The 17,947-nt window shown below is 32.3% G+C and overlaps 2 long non-coding RNA genes across 9 annotated transcripts in view; one reads left to right on the top strand and one right to left on the bottom strand.

Moving 5' to 3' along the window:
- LOC146996697 (uncharacterized) overlaps window positions 1–17,947 on the bottom strand; it is a 273,301-nt gene that overhangs the window by 189,569 nt on the left and 65,785 nt on the right. For 2 of the 5 annotated variants that reach the window (XR_015041609.1, XR_015041612.1), the window contains exons 1-2: window positions 11,431–11,712; window positions 4,921–4,983 (exon numbers count right to left, since the gene is read on the bottom strand). This is a non-coding gene — a long non-coding RNA (uncharacterized LOC146996697). Of the gene's footprint in view, window positions 1–4,920; window positions 4,984–11,430; window positions 11,713–17,947 lie in introns of those variants that run through there. The other 3 variants (XR_015041611.1, XR_015041610.1, XR_015041608.1) reach the window with 2 other exon arrangements.
- LOC146996698 (uncharacterized) overlaps window positions 1–17,947 on the top strand; it is a 92,924-nt gene that overhangs the window by 20,386 nt on the left and 54,591 nt on the right. The window lies entirely within an intron of this gene.

Below are 17,947 nucleotides of genomic sequence, written 5' to 3'. Positions count from 1 at the left end.
TTTAAAAAATACAATCTGTAAGCACTTTCTTTAACTCGATATAAGATCCATTTATTTTAAATACTTTTCTAAAACTTTTTATAAAAAATAAGAAAATAATGTAAGCACAAACCTTGTGGTTGAAAAGTTATGCAAACCTTGGGTTCAGTACCCCTCAAATAAATAATGAAAACAATCTCAGATTTTATAGGATAAAAATTAGGTCCAAACGGGCAATTTTTTTCATTTACAGACAATCATTAGATGTTTGGGCTAATGCTACTTTGGACTAAAAGTATTTAAAAGCTACAATTTCAGACAGACTGTCTTGCACACTTAAAATACAAATGTTTTATTAATTACACTGCTTGCCTTAAAAATATGTTTCTTAATCAAAAATTTGCTAAATTTTTATAAAACATAAACTAATACTTATAAAAGAGCCTGAGGCAATTTGTTACAATTAATTAAATTGTTCAACGTTGTTTAATTAATTGTTTAGGCGGTCAGAGCCGGAACAGCTAATGAAGTTTATGAGACTGTGATATTACTTTCGGTTTTGTGAAATGAAGAATTACATAGGATACTTTCAGATTGAAGTTCTGTAGAAACAAAAAAGTAAGTACCATCCCTCTTTCTGAAGCTCTTTATTTGTTTATTGACTTTTGGTAATTAAAAGGTCACTAAAGGAGATATCAGCGAAAAAACATACATTGAAAACAAAGTTAAAACAAAACGTTGCCGACAAAAATATCCAAAGAAGTGATTTGGAAGTGCTGAAGAATAAGTTTAAAGTGTTCGAGACAAAGATAAATTCCAATTTCGATTCTTTGTTCGGGTTATGTATTGAAGAAAGTGCAGTCAAAAGTCTTTAATCCGGACATCCATAATCCGGAATGATCTATAATCCGGACCTCAAAGCTACAAATTTTCCGCGCATGCGTTTACGCATATGCATAATACGTTTACGCATGCGCGTTTAATGTATAACGGACGGTATAAGCTAAGCTAAAATAATCTATTTCAGTTAATGTTGCAGATTGTGTTGTTCCTTAATCTTCTAATTGGATACGGCTTATTATTTTCTTTTAGACTATTAGAGCAATTTAATAAAAGTAAGTTGGAACTATCGATTATGTCAAACACAATTTCCGATACTGGAGATGATGGTAATGTGAGTAGACGTTACAGCACAGGTCGCCCCAGAGTTACAGCGCCGAATAAGGACCGGTATTTGGCAGTTACTGCCAAAACAAACAGGTGGAGCACAGCCTGAGACCTGCCTCGTCAGCTCTCTTCAGCCACTGGTACGACAATTTCAAGGCAGACCGTGTACAGACGCTTAGGGCAGATTGGTTTATATGTTCGTAGACCTGTCAGATGCGTTCCACTTACTGCAACTCACTGTCGCCTGCGGTTAGCCTGGAGTAGAGAGCATGCACTGTGGACACCACAACAGTGGGCTTGTGTGATGTTTTCCGACGAGTCCAGGTTTAGCTTGCAGTCTGATTCTCGCCGGACTTTCATATGGAGAGCTCCAGGTATTCGTTACCACCAAGAAAGCATCATTGAACGACACCGTTACGGTGGTGTAGGAGTGCTCGTTTGGGGTGGAATTATTCTGGGTTCCAGAACTGACGTTCATGTTCAAATTGGAATCATGACAAGCCATATCTATCGGGACGTCATTCTGGAACAACATGTACATTTGTTTCGGGGTGCCATGGGCACACAATTTGTTTATGGATGACAACGCCAGTCCTCACCGTGCAAATATCGTAAGCGAATGCCTTCAATCGGAGGATATCACCCGTACAGACTGGCCAGCATTCTCACCAGACTTGAACCAGTAGAACACGTGTGGGACATGCTTGGCCGACGAGTTGCAGCCCGTCAACCTCCTTCTACATGTCTACCGGAACTTCGGAGTGCATTGCTTTTTGAGTGATGTAATATCCCCCAAGATCAGATCGATAATTTGATACTCAGATGCCTAGGCGTTGTACGGACTGTATTGCATCGTCTGGGAGACATACAATGTATTAACAATCAAACCAACCATGTAATATTGGTTTTTTGTAAATAAGTTTTTTTTTTTTTTTGGTAATTTGCTCCAGGGAGAAAAAAAATCGCTAATTTTTTTAATAATATCAAACATATAGCATCTGTTTTTGCTCTTTACCTTTTGTTTAATAAATAAGCTTTACAAATAAGTCAAATTTGTTTTGTTTCTAACTTTTCCTTTGCCTGATTTTGCATTATCCTTAATTTATGGACATGAGTGTATAACAGCGAGTACTTTTGTGTACAGAAGCTGTCTTGAAAGCTTAGAATCTAAAATTTTAAGTTTGTATTTGTTTTTACTGAATTGTAAGTATTATAAATTCATATGTTTGGAAGCGTCCGAGTTTCAAAAATAATAAAAGTATAAATGATAAATAATAAAGCTTTAAAATAGTAAATCAAACAATCATCAAAATGTTTAGTACCTATTTAAAAATTTGGAGCTTTCTTTCAATTTTAAAGTAATTTAAAATTTAATAAATAGCTTTAAAACTCTTGCCAGTCACTGCTCATCTCAATGCATATAATAGCATTATAATTTTTTATAATAATAATGCATATTTTGTTTAATTTCATGAGGCTGAAGGAGACATTGTAAACTTATATTATGAATACGAGTCATATTTTGTAAAATTCGATGAAAGGCCATTCGAAAAACATGTATACATTGACAGAATTGCCGATATAAATAAAATATGTTATTAACAATATTAACTTCTTATTAATTAAGAAAAGGCTGCATTAAATATATTAAAAGGATCTTTTAAAATTTTTGCAGGAAATGAATTTAAGTTTCTCTTAAGTGAATGGATATTTTTATATCTTTATTACCGTATTTGCAGGCGCATAAGGCACATCCCCCTTTTTTTTATACACATTTCATTATAATGAATTTACAGTATTTTAAATATAAATACAAAGTAATACTTTATACCCACAATTCATCTGGGGAAGAGCTTTTAATTTTCTTCATCAAAACCTAAACACTCATCACCATAGCTAAATGAAAAGTCACTTGAAACCTCTCCTAAATCAGCATTCGAGTCCTCATACAACAGATTGTCCTCTGTACCATCCAGTGTATTAATAATGCCACACTTCATACATGATTTAACCTCTGCCTCTGTTTTCACAGCAACCCAAGATGCTTTGACTCATTCACAAACTTTCCAAATGTTAGGCCTTCCCCTTCTTCTTGATGGTGTAACCTCAAAATTTGAAGCCTGCATCCAGCTTGCATGCTTTGTTACAGCAATTTCAACATTGTTTTTGAACCATAATTTGCCAACAAACTTAAGAAACACCAAACAGTTGAAATTTCCCACACTTAAAAGTCGTTCGCAAAAATTGCAGTTTTCATGCCAGATGCACATTTACCAAGCTCTCCGTAACTGTAATATTCCCACACATCGCAAGGAAACAAGAAAAAAATCACATAACTCCAAAAAAAGAGGAAATTTCCAGAAATTAATGCAATCAAAAACTGAGTATCGACATACAAGATGCACCTCCTTTTTTTCCCGACTTATTTTCAAAGAAAAAAAGTGCGTCTTATACACTAGAAAATTTGCTATTTAAAACTTTCTTACATTTATTGGAAAACAAATTGTTTTATATGCTTAATTTCATTCACATAACTATGCTCACTGTAGTTATTGGCTATACTAAATATTTGAATGAAGAAATGTAAGTTTTATTTGCACAAAAACTATTAGCATATGTTTTATAGCAATACACGCAAGTACACAAAAGTGATACACAAAAACTATGAGCATATAGTTTTATAGCAATTTATGAGAGCAAAGTTTTACATAAAAATGTAAATGAATCATAAACGCATCTGTTATATAATTTCAATACAATGAGATATAACAATAATCACTGAGGAAATCTGATATGATTGTGATGACTATATTCAATAATTAAAAAATTCCAAAGATTCCAGTAAGATTTTAATAACTGGAAGAGTAACTTCTTACTGGATCAATAAAACGCTTTTCTGCTGTTATCAGTTTTACTGGAGGAGATGTCTGAAATACTGCTATTGCGACATTATACTGATTAAACTAATGTAACACTGTGCGACACCCACACAGATCTTTAAAGCAGCAATTCTCAACAGGTGGTACACAAGATAAAAAATAGGTGGTAGGCAAAGAAACAAAGTTCAAAAATTCTATGAAGAAAAAAAGAACAATTGTTAGAAAATTCCTGTGATTGCACTTCCACTGAAGATTTCATAAATAACAACTTTTGGCTACACCGAAAAAAAGAATTTAAAGGCATTTCAAATAAAGCTAAATTTTTATTGTCTTTTCGCACAACCTATTTGTGTGAACAAGGATTTTCTTCCATGTTTTATTTGAAAAATAAATACAGAATAAAATTAAAAGTGGATCACACTTAAAGCTAAGTGAAATAAGGCCAGACAAAGAAATTGATCTCTCTTAAACAGGCCCAAATTTTACACTAAATTTAAGTATATAACTTAAATTTTGATAATTAAAATGGTAACCAATTCTTAATTAATATTTTTTATGTGTGCCTATTTAATACAGATAGCCAATAGCTTGTGCAAATGGCAAAACATTTATTTTTTCTATTTATATTGAGAAACTGAATAAGTATTATAAAATGTACAATAATTATACTGGTTGTACTAAGGTTTTTAAATTTTTGTTTAGATGGTATGTGTTAGTCAAAAGGTTGAGAACCGCTGCTTTAAAGCAATTAAATTTATGTCACTTTGTGAAGTTATACAAAAGTCGCAGTGTGACATTAACATCATTATCGCAGCATGACTTTACTACCATACTCAAAGACAAAGAAGCAACAATAACAAAAAAAAGAAGCCAAGAGAAAAAATTGGTATCTTACCTCTCAGCCTCCACATCCACAGGGCTTGTTTGCTCACATCCTCTTCTTGGGCGCTTCGCATTCCTATAATAAACAAAAATAGGTACAATTTTATTACCGAGACCATAATAAACCACAGTGACAGTACATGCATAAAAGCACCAAACTTGGCACACACATCCATTTAAATCATAAATTGACATCACATAAATTTAGATACTTCTAAATGCAAGTGAATTATGACTGCACATAAATTTAGATAGCTCTAAATTTTAATTTACCACTGAAATACTGGTATACTTTTTAAAAGTGCATCGAATCTATCTATTTAGAAATTGCCAGAGATGAAAAATTTGCAATAAAATTTTGACAAAGAAAAGGCATCATTCATGATTGTGTGTGATTATGACAAAGCCTCAAGGGCTATCTGCCTGTGCCTTTGTGGAGCACTTTCTAAGGGAAACTGGCTTGTATACACGTTACACATGGGGAAAACCACGAAAACGCCCAGCCCGTTCCTGGGATTCGAACCTCGGACCGACTACCAGCGTTCGGTGACTCCACCGCTCGGCCGCTGGTGGGCCTCATTCGTGATAGAAAATTAGGCTTAAACTATAGTCCAAGAACCATGAAATGAAACCATTTCATCGATAACTCAACAACTAAATGGCACCTTTAATCTTCTAGGTGTATCTACGGATTATTTCGTATTGAAAGATGGCTTTCCAAATCACGACACGCAGAATATTCTTGTCAGATTTTGATAAATACGAAATGGTTTCGAATGAATGCGGCAACTGGCAGTAGGGAAATAGCAATCAATAGAGAAAGATGTTACAGCGCGAGGTTCATAAATAAAAACCTCGTATCCAGCCACACTATCTGCCGACCTGTAGGCGATTTTCGTGCCGAAACCGAAAAATACTAAGAAGCCTTCGACCGAAAGCTTTGTGTATGCAAAAAGTTTGTGAAACAAAATTTCTTCTATAAAATAAAATGCAATTTGCACTGAACCCATGAATTACTTTTAAAGAAATTAATATCACCTAATTTACAAATAATTTCTTTTAGCATGGAATAAATACTTAAACAGGTATCTTACAATTACATGAAATAACGTAATCTTTAAAGGCATTGATGTATACAATATAAATATTTGCTTGTTATTTTATGAAATAACAGTGTCTGGGAAGCCCACTCAAATATCCTGTAGAATTTTAGCAAATTATTTTATAGGATACAAATATGCATCTGTTTTTTTATGAAATATGTGAAATTCATGCAAATAAAATTAAGGATTATGAAATTTATTTTAATATAAATAACTCTGCAAAAAGAAATATTCAGGAGACTTTATTCCCCTTATTTTCCTATTATTGTCATCATAAAAAAATAATAGCATTTATCTTAAAGATAATTAGCTTATTTAAAAAATACAATCTGTAAGCACTTTCTTTAACTCGATATAAGATCCATTTATTTTAAATACTTTTCTAAAACTTTTTATAAAAAATAAGAAAATAATGTAAGCACAAACCTTGTGGTTGAAAAGTTATGCAAACCTTGGGTTCAGTACCCCTCAAATAAATAATGAAAACAATCTCAGATTTTATAGGATAAAAATTAGGTCCAAACGGGCAATTTTTTTCATTTACAGACAATCATTAGATGTTTGGGCTAATGCTACTTTGGACTAAAAGTATTTAAAAGCTACAATTTCAGACAGACTGTCTTGCACACTTAAAATACAAATGTTTTATTAATTACACTGCTTGCCTTAAAAATATGTTTCTTAATCAAAAATTTGCTAAATTTTTATAAAACATAAACTAATACTTATAAAAGAGCCTGAGGCAATTTGTTACAATTAATTAAATTGTTCAACGTTGTTTAATTAATTGTTTAGGCGGTCAGAGCCGGAACAGCTAATGAAGTTTATGAGACTGTGATATTACTTTCGGTTTTGTGAAATGAAGAATTACATAGGATACTTTCAGATTGAAGTTCTGTAGAAACAAAAAAGTAAGTACCATCCCTCTTTCTGAAGCTCTTTATTTGTTTATTGACTTTTGGTAATTAAAAGGTCACTAAAGGAGATATCAGCGAAAAAACATACATTGAAAACAAAGTTAAAACAAAACGTTGCCGACAAAAATATCCAAAGAAGTGATTTGGAAGTGCTGAAGAATAAGTTTAAAGTGTTCGAGACAAAGATAAATTCCAATTTCGATTCTTTGTTCGGGTTATGTATTGAAGAAAGTGCAGTCAAAAGTCTTTAATCCGGACATCCATAATCCGGAATGATCTATAATCCGGACCTCAAAGCTACAAATTTTCCGCGCATGCGTTTACGCATATGCATAATACGTTTACGCATGCGCGTTTAATGTATAACGGACGGTATAAGCTAAGCTAAAATAATCTATTTCAGTTAATGTTGCAGATTGTGTTGTTCCTTAATCTTCTAATTGGATACGGCTTATTATTTTCTTTTAGACTATTAGAGCAATTTAATAAAAGTAAGTTGGAACTTTCGATTATGTCAAACACAATTTCCGATACTGGAGCTGCAAAGAATCTACAAAGGGAAAGCATGTTTCGATGTCCATCAAACAAAAAGTGGAATTGCTGCAAAAAATGGATAAAGGCATATCCTTTGTTTCTCTAACCATTCCAAAATCTGTTTATCAATTTCAAGCTGCTCTGCGGGGGGGGGGGGGGGGACGTCACGGCGTGCAATGAACTGGAAATTGATCTCCCAGCACTATCCTCATCTTCATGGCAGATGTTTTTATTTTAATCGGCTTATAATTCCTTATTAAATGTAGTATTTCATCTCGATTTGCTCCCTCTTTGATATGATTTAAATCAAATTCCTCGTCATTATAAATATCACGAATACACATCAAATAGTTTTCTGGTTGCAATTTTCTAATTTCTATGCATAATGTATGCTTTACGCATGCGCGGGTTGAAAGAAATGTTTAATAAAGTAAACAAATAAATATTAAGATTTTTTTGTAAATTTTGATACCCTTTAGATCATAATTGCTCTTTATTTCATAAATTACGGTTTTATATTTTTAATTTTATAATTTATGCATGCCATTTTACCAGATTTAAACTGATGATCTATAATCCGGGAAAACCGATAATCTGGAATCGCTGAAGTCCTGACAAGTCCGGATTAAAGACTTTTGATTGTATTGATGCTTATGTAAAAGAGAAAGAAGAGATTGACGATATTGTCTTAGATGTAGAAGTCGAATTAAATCGTAAATTAGCTAAGCTTTCCAAAGAAATTGAATAGGAACCTTTGGTTTTCACGAATGCTTAGGTCAATGTTAAATTATCCAAAATTATTTTGCCAACGTTTTCGGGTAACTTACACGAGTAGCTTCCACTTAAAGATATTTTTTAGCCAGTGTTGATTCAAATCCTAATTTAACAGATGTGGTCAAATTACAGTACTTAAAATCTGAGCTAAGAGGAGATGCTAATCGTATTGTTCAGTCAATATCCATAGTTGACTCTAATTATAAATTAGCCTTTTCATTACTAGAAGAAAGGTTCTCTAATCACCACGAACAAGTGTATGTTCATCTGAAACGATTTATGAATATGCATCCTACGCAAAATGAGTCTGCGTCAGCAACATTAAATGTAATTGACATTTAGAGACTCTTTCACTGAACTGTGTTATCTTCAGTACAGTGGCTTTGTTTTGTATTAGCTGAGAAATACTTGGCGACAGAGCAGAATCTTGTCTAATAGCGCATGCGCCACTAGAATCGCCGCTGAAATATATTTTCGATAAACTTGATTCTTGTTGTACACATTCGGAGTTGCGAATCATATGTTACTCTGTAAGAAAGAAAGCTAGCGCTAGACTGTCGCCATGGAAAATAAATGTATTGAAAGTAAAAGTGTTATTTTCTGTAATGTGTGTGTGGTGTTATTTTATTGCGATATATAGCTATTGACGAGAAATAGAATAATTCAATTCACCAAACACACTTGAATTGAATTATTCTATTTCTCATGAATAGCTATATATCACAATAAAATAACACCACACACATTACAGAAAATAACACTTTTACTTTCAATACATTTATTTACCATAGTGACACTCTGGCACTACGTTTCTTTCTTACAGCGTAACATACGAATCGCAACTCCGAATGTACGTTTTTCTGCTCATATCTCCTTTAGTGACATTTTAATAAGCAAAAGTCAATAAACAAATAAAGAGCTTCAGAAAGGGGGAGGGTACTTAAACTTTTGTTTCTACAGAACTTCAATCTGAAAGTATCCTAGTAATCCTTCGTTTCACAAAACCAAAAGTAATATCACAGTCTCATAACCTTCATTAGCTGTTCCGGCTCTGACTTACTGAGTTGGATCTTTTAATTTCTTATTTAACTACTTTTATTAAATTCAGTTTACAATATAAAATTAGTTAAATTTTTACAAAATGTAAAATAATTACACTGCTCACTTTAAAACTATGATTTTTAATCAAAAATTTGTTAAATTTCTACAAAGTATAAAATAGATAATAAAAATACGTTAATTCCAAATTCAGGCTTCCAAGTGCCTATATGTTCGGGTGGAGGACTATGTTATCCAAAATTTAATGACTATAGGCAACATTGTTTTTCAACAATGCGTAAACATACATATGTTCATGCAAATTATCATTATTTAGTTTCATGAAATATGATACAGGGTGATAATATTTGGTGACAACAATTAGAAAAGTGCTTCGGACATTTAAAGTGATTTGACACAAAATGCCATTTTGAAACTAATAGCCCTTCTGGGGTAATTCACATTTGTGCTTTAGAAAAAAATATAAAATTAAAAATATTAAAATAAAAGCTGAAAGATTTCAAATTTTATATTACACCCAAAGGGAATTCTTTTAATGTTTTGTGTGTTACCTTTAATTCTCAAATAGCCTGTTCTTCGTACATAAATCACATAAAATTCAAGTAAACAGCTATATAAAAAAAATATTTAAAAAAGGCCTATCTTCAAAATTTCCAATAGCCTTGCGTGCTAGAGGTAACAAAATTTTTTTCTCATACAGCAATACCATTGCTCACTTTTATTCCATTATAACTGATGAAGTCACTTCAAATAATAAGGAAACTTTATGATGGTGTACAAGATGATTTGTGAACAGTCAAAAAATATTAGATAAGAAAGACATCCTACATTTTCTCAGACTAGCTAAGATTACAGGTCCACTCAATAATAATTCTATAATCTCAATAATTTCAAAATCCGGGTTAGATGGTAGCAACATTAGCTATGAGTTATGATGGAGCAGGTAACGTGATAAAAAAGGGAATTGGAGCTCAGATTAAAGCTTTTGCTCCAAAAGCAATCCATATGCACTGCACTTCTCATTACATGAATCTTGTGTTCATATACTCATGCAACATTTCTGAAATTCACAATATGCTGAACAAACTTTAAAAAAAATATTCAAATCGGCAAAAAATATTAGACCTTTTCCGGACAAGATAGATAGCCTATACGGCATTGAGGCGTACCGCCACTTCTATCACAGCTTTTCCGATATCACCGAATTTAAAGGATCCGAAATTCGATCGAAAGCAAGTCTATCGAAATACTGTTCATTGTGATTCTGTGTTTTGTTAATACAAAGCTGCATTTTAGCAGTACCTTAACTTGTCTAGCTCATTTTCCAACTAAAATCTCAGTTTTTCAAATTTAGAAAAGATTGTATATCACCGTTTTGCATCAGTTTGCGCTGATCATGTAAATGAAATTTGTGACATATAAAGATGATTTACCCTATCCGGTAACACATCGACGTATTTTCACTTAAAAAAACATCAGAGAATTGCACAATATCGGCAATGTGCATCTTCCTTTGCTCAAGTACACATTGATGTAAAAAAGTCAAAGGAAATTGACAAAAATCCAGTTTTTCTTACTCTTGTAAAAAGCGCCAAATAAGTGGGCGATTCTGCACTTCACACCCTAATTTTATATTTGCTGCGTTGTTTCAAACAGAGGATTAAACCAATTGTTTCCTTTTCCTAATATACTGTGAAAGCATCGATTTATCCGTTTATAGTTATATTTATAGTAAATTAATTGAATTCTGCTGCTATGCTCAACGATATATATAGTTAACAAAATAGCTCTAGACAAACGTTACGCAAATCAAACGACGCCAACTGTACTTTTAAATACGATGAAAATAAAATTAATAATCATGTACATACTAATGAGTGGATGAACTTTCGTTAAGTAACAATTACTGATGTAAAAAATTAAACACAAATATTAACACTTAATTAAATAGATAACCAATAGAATAGACTGATGCAATACATTAAAAGAATTTAACTACAGTTTATTATGAAAAACTTAATGCAGATAATTTAATTTTCATCAACAAAGATTTAACCGGGACATTGGTAGTACCGACAAACCGAGTGAAGTGCTAAAAAATAAATAAAACAATATAAATACGCAAATATACATTACCTGGAGCTGAAAGGCTCGGACTCCATTTCAGAAATTTTTATTTTTATTACACAAGTAAATTACAATATATATACTACAATACAAAAATTTTAATGGCAAGAAAAAAAGTATTTATTACAAAGATTATTTACAAAAATATTATATACAAATGTTAATAGTTAGTAAGAAAAATTAGTATTTATATACAAATGTTAGTAAGGTTAGTTATGTACGAAGATATTAAAGCTTAAATATCTGAAAAAGAATTAGAAAATTATATAAAAAAATATATCAAATACAAAGATAAAATATCTGAAAAAGGAATTAGAAAATTTATAAAAAATATATCAAATACAAAAATATTAAAGATTCTTAAAAAGAATTAGAAAATTATATTAAAAAAAATCAAAAATACAAAGATATTTAAGATTAAATATCTTAAAAAGAATTAGAAAATTATACAAAAAATATATCAAACAGAAAGCTATTAAAGATCTTAAAAAGAATTAGAAAATTACATCAAATTAGACAATGAAAAATATATAGAGAATTTATAATGGCAAGAATAGCACCTAGATCCAACAAAGTTAAAGTCTAGTATGAGCTAAGGCTCCTCTAAACCTTAGTATAGCCTTAGTATGAGCCGTAAAGCTTTTGCACTTCGTCGCGAAGTCAGTGGCGAACGGTCATGTGCCCTTTCTAGCCAATCAGAAAAATCAGTTAAAAATTACACTAAAATTTCATTGGATGGATTTGCACCGTTTGCTAATAGTAAATTTCGGCCCCCTCCCAGACCCGAAGCACTTGGCGACATAAAGTTCGAGCGTTTTCACTCTGCTCTTGTTAACAACCACTGATCAAGGAAACGTCGATGCTTGTCAAAATTCATGATGTAACCCCTCACAAAATTGATTCTGGCCCTTTTTTGACACAAAAAAATTTACTAAATTAAGTCCTTCAGTGTTTTTACCTTTTTTTCACTGTAGAAGGCAGTTACTCTTGTTAAATTTAACATTTGGCACTAAATTTTACCTCTTTGCGGAACCCTCTTTTTGGCGATAAAAATAATTCTTTGATGATGTGGGGATAAAGGCATTGGTCATTGCAAATTCGAATCCTTTGTTACCATTTCAATTAATGCTGGTGATTTTTTTAGTCTAAAACAAACACTTCGCTTCCGAAAACTGTCAGATTTAAATTGAAATGAGTTTCACTTCAGTTTTAGACAAACGAAATAATTTGACTAGCTACTCGGGAGAGGCGGAATATCTTATTGTAGCAAGTACGGTTATATAAATGGCAGGGAAAACTTTCTACTACCACCTTGCAATAAACTTTCATTTAAACCTCAGGACCCCGTAATATTTACACAAATTTTGTGGGACTCCATAAGTATTGCGCAAATAAGACACACGCGTGAGTGAAACTCTCAATTTTTTTCACTTGTACTGTAATATACTATTGCAGTTTCAGGTCATTCCCTTTAATTTCTAATTTTAAGACATAGAACGATGTGAAATTTTTAAATATGTAACAAACGAAATGACAGCTTCACGTGCAAAGCAAGGAAAATGAACGTTTATATTATAAAAAGAATGCGTCGAAACGTTTTCGTTTTTCCCTTTGTCTGTATTGTCTAGCTTTTTTTATTTTCAGATACATTGTGTAAAAATATTTGATAACTGTAAAATTATTATATTAAGTTAAAGAAATATCAAAACTGCTAAAATTTTGGCAACATCCTACTGCAGGTCCCGCGACCAACACGGGAGTAGTGACCTACAGTTTAAGAAACCCTGTTCTAGGTAAAATCCTAGTATACGGAACAGCATTTGACGCGACTTTAAAAATCGTCGCCAACACCAAAATGACACATAATGCCGCCGAATCCCGTATGTACTGCAAACTAGAATTAAAACGTGTTCTCTCTCTCACACACACACATACCATATCCATATATATATATATATATATATATATATATATATAATTTATTTACTAAATAATATTGATTATATTTATCTTCTAAGATTAATTATAGTAGATTTATCTGAAAAGAGTGAATCCATACTTAGTAAGTTCTATTTCGAAAGATGTTTTTAAGCAACTTGAATGAAAATTGTTAAAAATGTTTAACGGGGACTGGAATTAAATCATGAATAACAAAATTTCAATTGTAAAAGGAATAAATTAAAAGCAAGAATTAAATTAGATACAAATATACATATAAATTATATGCGTTGCTCTAGTTATTTCGTGCACTATTTAGGAATTTTTTACTTGTTGTAGAAGGGTTAAGGCGACTGTGCCTGGGCACCTTGTTGTGTCCAAACACCGTTCCATCGTGATACACCAAGACTCCATTAAATGTGATCACATTTTTCCAACCGGGATAGTGATTAGTGACTCTGAGTACCGTACCGAAAGACTCGCGCTCGAATCCCGGAGACTGCATGGATGTTTGTAAATGTATAGTGTCTGTGCGGTATGGGGGGCACTCTAAATACGCGGCGGGCCGAAAGTCTTTTTTCGTTTTGGAATATATGAAAGATGTTATATTATATGTTAGTCTAAACGCATATTCATCTAATATCCTGTAGAATGTGTCGCTATTCCACTTGACCCATGTCCATCCATAAACTCTATTGATATACCATATTAAAATTTAAAAGAAACCTTGTTTAAAAAAAATGTATTTGTAATATTTGGATCGTATTAACCGAACTGTTGATCACAATAAGCGATGCATTTTCCATGTTTTCGTATACAAACTGAAGGGCGTTCTGCAATTCGATAACAATATCCAAATGATAACATTATTTTTCACATTGGACAGCTGATGTTTATCCATTTTCACAGTCGCACTTTCCCGTAATTCTGATAATACTCTGTTACATGCAGTTGAAAACAAGTCTGAAATCATTTTTTCCAAATGCAATTGAAAAATAGATCACTTGTACTGTTTCTGACAGAATTTAAACCACTTCAGAATTAATCAGGTTTACATGAATACAAAGCGTTATTATGGCAATGGTACGCAAGTCGCGAAGAAATTTTGGGGGGTCGCTAAATTCAAAAAAAATTTATTTGACAACAAAAAATATAACGGCATTTGAAAAGAATTTTGGATGTTTAACATTTACTAGGAATTTTAAATTAATCATTTCCATATATTAATTTTGATTGTATTGTTTTCCCCTTGATTCAGGCGTTATGCTTGAACAATTCGAGAATCGAATTTCAAAGCGCGCAGCGATAATTGTAATATGCATAGTTTACACACTTGTGTTCCCTATTTCTAACCAAATTTGTTGTCAAGCAAGCATATAACATTTTCGAAGTATTGGAAAATTCGATTGCGTGCTTGAAGGATGATAAAAAAAAAAAAAAAAAAAAAAAAATCAGTTTTGTTTGATGGATAAATGGCTACACAAGAGGGTACAATCCTAGAACGCGGTATGGTCTTGGCGCGAGTTTGAAAATTTTCGCCAACACCAAAATGACCCGTTTACTGCTTGTAATAATGTCGCAAAATTCACCCAATCCCGTGTGTAACGTATACTGGGATTAAATCGGCAAGAGTGAAAATGGGAATGATGGCCAGACATCTAATAAACATTTTTCTTTCTACTTCTAATAAAAAATCAAGTAAATATCAAGAAGAGTTTATTAGATACTGTTTTACATGTTGCATTATCAGTGGAAAATGAATATCCGTTGTGTGTTAAATGCAATGAAAAATCAATGCATGAAACCTGTTAAATTAAAACTATATTTGGAAACTAAACATAACGATTTAGTAAATAAATCTGATTAATTTTTAAGAAATTAACTAACAGCGTGAAATATCAAAATGTATTTTTGAGAAAATATACAACAGTTCCTGAGGTTTCATCGGCATCCTTACAAATTTCATATTTAATTACGAAAAATCTAAAACCTCATACAATTGGAGAATCGCTCAATCTTCCTTTTCGGCAATAAAAATGACATCAATTATCCATGGAGAAAAATACAATAACGACTTAAATGATACGAAACAGTCACGATTTTATTTGAATTCGAAAAGGGGGTGGGATAGAATTCGGAAATATGCAACCGGGAAAAACCGGCAACTATGAAAAAACGAAATAAATAGGCGTAAAATGGACGAAATACGTTAGTCTAAACGCATAATTCATCTAATATCCTGTAAAATGTGTCGCTATTCCACTTGAGCCATGTTTATACATAAACTCAAACTGATAAACCATATTAAACTTTAAAAGAAACCTTTGTTTAAAAAATGTATTTGTAATATTTGGATCGTATTAACCGAACTGTTAATCGCAATGAGTGATGTATTTTTCATGTTTTCATATACAAATTAGAGGAATTTCTGCAGTTCGATAACAATATCCAAATGATAACATTAAGGGGCATTTACTGTATTTTACAATTTCTGATTAACAGGGGGGGGATTCAAACTCTTGGTTGACAGAATGACAGTTTGCATGATTTTCCTTTCAAGAAAATATGATTTTTTTTTTTCATCTGGAATTGGATCATTATCCATTTTTTTTGGCGCATGGCTGTAATATTCTGTCACTAAATTCCAAATTCTTTAGAAGCAAATCTGGCTCCACTGTACCCGAGTAGTTAAAACTGTTGACTACTGCGTTGGCTTTTGTGATTTTTACTATGCAATCAGTTTTCCTTAGAAATTACTCCACGAAATCAAACCTACGTTATTTGGCCAATGTGCTTGGCCAAATAACCTAACCTAACATTTGAAGGAAATCAGCGTGAAACCAATTTTGAAAAATACATAAACAAATAAGTAAGTAAAATTTTAAAAAAATTCTGAAAGTTTTCAGATTTTATATGACATTCAAAACTGCGTCTTTTAACGTTTTGTGTGTTCACACTCAGGCCACATAATATTCAATTCAACAGCAATATCGCAAAATGTTTAAAAACAGAACATCTGTAGACAGTGTCGCGCGCAGGAGATAAAAACACTTTTCTTCTGTACGGTGTTGCCACTACTGGCTTTAAAATCGTTGAGTTTGTTAATCAAAAATTCCTTAAAATTTTCCAAAATATGGAAAAAATTCGAAATTCAAAATTCGGGGGTCCAGGTGCTCATGTTCGGGTGGAGGATTACGTTATTAAAAATTGGATGACTGTAGGTACCGTACTTTCTTCACAGTGCTAGAAACATGCATACATTCATGCAGCTTCTTCATTATTTAATTTCTTTAAATATAATACAGGTCGGTAATATTTGGTGGCAACAATTTAAAGAGTGATTCGCCGTTTATAGTGAAACGCCATAAAATGCCGTTTTGAGACTAATAGCCCTTCTGGCTCACCGCCCGCTCGGGTTAAAAAATTAGGTTATGTTAACTGAATACACACAGTACTGTAGGGGTATCACCTTCAGGGATGGGACGCCTTTGTGGAGGTCTTTCTCAGGAAACTAGATTATACTCATGTTACAGACAAGTGAAAAACCAAGAGAAGTACTCATGTAGCCCACTAGTTCGAAGAGGTTTGCAATTTTAGTCGAACTACCGGTATTGAGTGGTCACTCGTGGGGTTTTGGAAAAGCTAAGATTGATTTTTTAAAAAAAAATATTTTTATTTATTTATTTAACCAAGATTAAACTAAATGTGTTCCACATTTTCAAAGCAACTGAATATGATTCTTACTTCGTTACTTGTTTACAGATCGTTACAGCTAGCTCAAGACAGGGATAAAAACTAAAGATAACTAAAGACAGCTTTAGTTTAGAAACTAAAGATAACTTCAGTAACTAATTAAAATAGAGATTTCTAAACTAAACTTTAGTTTAGAAAAATTAACCTTGATCGAAACTTAGTCTAGAGAAAATTGTTTGGCGCGTGTTGTCTTGCCTCTGTCGCCCCCCCCCCGCTTGAAACAAGATTTTTCGTTGTTTCACTTTTCATGCGAGTCAGTTGCCTTTCGGAAAAACGGAAGATATAATTCTTTCGTTTGTCCAGTATTAACAACTAAGCTATTTAAAAGAAATAGATGCAATTCTAAAGAATATTATCTATTTACATTTTAATATGTTTAAGTAAAAATGCACTTAATTCATGATACATCTAATTATATAGAATTGCATTTTATATTTCCTTCAGTTTTTAAGTACACAAGAGATACAGAACATTCCTGTGTTACCCTAAATGTATTATGTACCTGTATTATCCTTTAAAATATTCCGTTATTCCACCTGGGACGTCTCTGCCCATAATCTCCACTTTCAAAGGGAAAAAAAGGCCCTTCTGGACGATCGGTAAAATCAACCCTTTCAGATTTTTCATTATTATTTTTTAAATTGGCGATATTGGCGACATAAACAATTTCGAAAAAAATTAAAAACTGAAGACCATTTTGACACTAAATCCAGGTAGTCGTAAATTCTAATAAAAACTACCTGAAGTGGACTGAAGTTTAGCTTTCCTATTTTTTTTAGCCCAAAGGGCGTTGGCTCAGCAGGGCTATTAATTTCGTTTTGGCATTTTGCGTGGA

This window comes from Stegodyphus dumicola, chromosome 6 (genome assembly GCF_044657685.1).
Source record: "Stegodyphus dumicola isolate Sdum_Otavi_A_Nest chromosome 6, ASM4465768v1".
NCBI lineage: Eukaryota > Metazoa > Arthropoda > Arachnida > Araneae > Eresidae > Stegodyphus > Stegodyphus dumicola.
The sequence above is the reverse complement of the archived record's forward strand: the minus strand, read 5'-3'. Positions and strand labels throughout refer to the sequence as shown.